Source organism: Aegilops tauschii, chromosome 5, assembly GCF_002575655.3.
Source record: "Aegilops tauschii subsp. strangulata cultivar AL8/78 chromosome 5, Aet v6.0, whole genome shotgun sequence".
Classification (NCBI taxonomy): Eukaryota; Viridiplantae; Streptophyta; class Magnoliopsida; order Poales; family Poaceae; genus Aegilops; species Aegilops tauschii.
The window spans coordinates 440,433,482-440,437,669 of NC_053039.3; the positions used below are offsets into that span (position 1 = coordinate 440,433,482).

The 4,188-nt window shown below is 46.0% G+C and overlaps 1 non-coding gene across 1 annotated transcript; it reads right to left on the minus strand.

Annotated features, from left to right (window-relative positions):
- Positions 1–3,588: 3,588 nt before the first annotated feature.
- Positions 3,589–3,748, minus strand: LOC120965493 (U1 spliceosomal RNA). Its single transcript, XR_005758546.2, has one exon. It is a non-coding gene; the product is annotated as a U1 spliceosomal RNA (small nuclear RNA).
- Between the last annotated feature and the right edge of the window lie 440 nt (positions 3,749–4,188).

The window sequence follows — 4,188 nt, forward strand, 5'->3', positions numbered from 1 at the left end:
GGGTACCACATCCTCTTGTCCATGCCACGCCTTTGCTGAACTTTCTGAAATATACTAGATGAAACTATTAGTCCAACAAGAGATATGTTGACATTAATTACCAAAATCACCCAGGGAGCACTTGTGCTTTCAGTACCTCATGTTTTTGCACATTTGAAACATACAAGACCATGAGGAGGTTTGAACTAAACGGGAAATAAGAAGCTAAGAGTATTTCTCCATCATCATAGGAGCAAATCCCAGCCTCAAGCTATCTAGTCCTTTGTCATGTTTTTCCAATGCACTTGAAAGTTGTCGTTATGATCTCCCTGTTACGGTTGACGTTTGACGAACCGCGCACCGTATGACATAAAGGTATTCGATACTTTCATGGTCTAAGAAACTATGCAAATGTTGACATCTTGAGAGATATGCTCATAACTAAATAACAAATGTGATCTCGAAGTATATCAATTTGTTGAGTATGTTCAACTCATGTGTTCTTTCAACAATGTGTCATCGAAGTTGTCGACATCATGGTTATCTATGCCCATGATAAGAAAATAGAATCATCATGTAACACTTGAGCTAACCTTAGAGACGGGACTAGGAATATATTTACCGTTTATTATTCCACACATGTACATGGGTTTTCTATGAGCCTAGTGGTTATTATAGACTCAAGAACCATTGAAATTATAACACATAAAATAAATTTTAATAATGAACATGAAAAATAAATAATAACATTTATGTCTGTCTCTGGGCATACTTCCTTCACATTCTTCTTCTTGAAGCTAGTAGTCTCGGAGACTTTGTTCTTTCCCTTGAACATGTGGGCATTTTTCTTCACAACATTGACAACAGAATGACCCTCTGCTCCTTTAGCTCGTGTGTCATCTGCCCCCGCCTTCTCTTCAACATCCAGAGATCTAATGAGACTCTCAACGCATCTATTGTCTTTGGTGTTTTGAAGAAGTGGCAAAGATCCTCCATGAACGAGGAAGCTTAGCACCGCTCCTGTTAACAAACATGTTGGGCAACACACACTTGAGGAGCTCGAGTTCCTTTGTCATTGACTGCAGCTCATGAGCTTGTTCGACCATGGAACGGTTTTCAACCATTTTATAGTCATTGAAGTGCTCCATAGCACACAGTTCACCATCGGCATCGATGGTGCCGAATTTTGATTCAAATGCATCCCACAATTCTTTGGCATTTTGCATATGTAAATATGCATCAACGAGCCTGTCACCAAGCACACTTATGACGACACCCACAAACATTATGATGTCCTCTGAGAATGTTTTCTCTTGTTCAGGAGTAAGCGGTCCAGTTGGAGTGCCAGCCGAAACTCATTACACGTTCATAGCGGCGAGCCACAAAATGGTTTTGGTCCGCCATATCTTAAAGTGACTCATAAACGGGTTCAGTTTTAGCGTAACAGCAAATCCAGTCAACAAAAAATTGCCTAAACACATAAGGTTTTTGAATTGTTAGGTTTGAGCAGATTTTGTTTAAGCTTAATCCAAATTAGCGTCATCGTAAGATTACAGACATGGCAAATCTCATAAGATAGACTAGAAACATCCAGCACATACATGTATGGATCAATGGCACATGTCAAAAGAGAGTGGTAGTACATACGAGGGGACCAGAAACTTACCCACTTACCATGTAATTTAAATGGGCTTTTGAGATTTCAGATTTTTAACTGGGTCGAGGTACAGGATTTAGTGGACCAAAGCCCATAAAATCTAACATCCTCTTCTGCGCTCATGTCAACTTCTGTGAACCAAGTTTGCATTATCGTTGGGTCCGGGATGCCACTTTTGGTTTGGCTAATCCCATTACCAAATTGTATCCCACATAATGTGGTTTTTGATGAATAAAACTTGCCCCCCCCCCCTAAAAAAAGCTGATTCGCCTTGCTTCTCTCGTAGGATTTGCAAAGTGATGTTGGTGTGTTTGGTGCTGGTGGTGATTAGGTGCTGTTTTTTCTTCGAAATGGCAGTTATCCTCATTCATTAAGAAGAAAAGAGGTTCTCAGTTAATTAGGGAAAACCGAGCGAAAACCAAATTGCCAAGTTAATTATGGAGAATTGGACGAAAACCATCACAACTGCTTAGCGGCACACATAAGAAATTACACGCACACCACTCCAAAGAGGGCCCCGGCGAGACACAAGCGTCATCGTCATCACTCCTCCCCTAGAGGCATCATCGTCATGCCTAAACTCTTAGCAAGTGACTCCGACTTCGTTGTCGGAGACCGTTGACTCAACCCACCCCGCACCGGACGCGTGAAGCTGCATGGAGATTTGCGTCAAAACTCAACCACGTGTGGCCAGTCAACACAGCTTCGACTCTGGCGGAGAACTCCGAATTACAAATCCAGTCCGCGGAAGATCACCGAACGGGCCACCTGCAGCCAATCATCATATACCACACGGCCCCGCCGCCGCAGCTTCGACTCCACAGTAACAAACAAATCGAGGCAATACCACATACATGTTGGAGAAGAGCCGACTACCGCAACCACTGTCGCGTCGCCGACATCGCTCCCACCATCATCGTTGCCACAGAAGCTTGGACGCCACCACCGCCACAAACCACCGGTCCTGCTTGTCGATGTCGAGCTCCGAGACGAGCCCCCCAAGAGGGAAAACAACACACCAAAGTGCCTCCATCGCCCGATCACAAGATCAAGGGTTTCCCATGGAAAGGCCGCGATGGCAGGAGGGTTGTGGCAGCAAATCCACAACGCCTCCAGGGAGGTCTACGATGGCCATAGCCGCCGCCAACACTGGTCACCGCACAAGACCGAGACAGTGTCTTCACCCCAGCTCCCACACCACATCGGCCGCACATCATCCCCCACTCGGCGCCGGCAAGCCCACCAACCGCCACCACGGTTTTAGTGTGTGTTTTTGTGTCCCCTGATATGGTATGGTCAAAGATGTTAATTGATGCTGCTCTCCATTTCCAAAATGTTGCGAACAATTCCCTTAGAGAAAGTGTTGTAAACAATTGAACTAAAATAATGTACTGTATCAAAACAATTTATCTACACGCTTGCCGCACAGCGCTTGTGCCATCACTTTCCAGGTCTCGAAGTGGACAGCTCACAGCTCCATCCAGAACGCAATATGCTAACAACGCAAGGTGTTGCTAGCATAGTGAAGCTTTGCTGTTTCTGCCGTGCCGCGGCGACTTGGATGCTCACAGTACTCCCTCCGTCCCGAAATTCTCGTCTTAGCTTAGTCTAAATATCACGGTTCTCTTTAAGCCGGTCTGAGTTCTGATCTGAAGCGTGCCGTTAACGGTCGTCGTCAGGCCAGGTACGTTCTGGGCCAGCTCCTTGCTGCTTCTAGCAATTCAGTTCTGAATGTGAGCGTGCCGTTTACAGTTACAGCAGATACCTTGCTGCCTCTGCACTCTTCTTGTGAATTTAATCATCATGTTATCTTAGAAGAAGAGAAAAAGACTGCCTGCTCGCTGTGCAGACCCGACAAGGACCTGCATGCTGATTTATTTTCTAACCAGGGACTGGCATGGAAAAACAGTTCGTATGCAAGCCAGGGACCAAGATTTAATTTGAAGAATTGGCAGGGGCCGCGCGAACGCGTACCCCCTCTACCACAAATTATGACGTTCACTCTCCCACTTGGGGAGATGATGGGCCAACGCGCCCACCAAGTGCAATGTGGGCCATTGACCCAGGCCACGGGCCTTGTTGATCGCCCGTCGACCCCGTCCAGGTAAGTATGGAACAACGTCGCACCTCGCGTTCCTCTTATAGCAAGCTCTCCCTCTGGACGCTCCTCGGCTGGGCGAGGTGGGACTAAAAACTGAAGCGCACAGCAGCTGCAGCGCAACAGCGTGACGGGAGCCGGTCACGCGAGGTGCGCGGTTTAGCTTCAGTGGGCTCGCGTTTGCTCTATTGAGGAAGGACGAGAGATGGACCCTGAGCCGAAAGAGCCGTAGCAGCTTTGTGCCCTTGCTGTGCCATCGTGTTGGCCTCTCTAAAAAAAAACAATGAACCATGTCAATTCTTTATTCACTAAGAAAAAAGAAACGGGGTCATGACAGATTGATAATTCAACACAAATACTCAGGGGAAATATAAATAAATTCACTGCACCTAAAATGTTCTTCTTTCCTTTCTTTTGGAAGATTTTTCTCTCACTTTTCTGCGTGGAAGAGTTT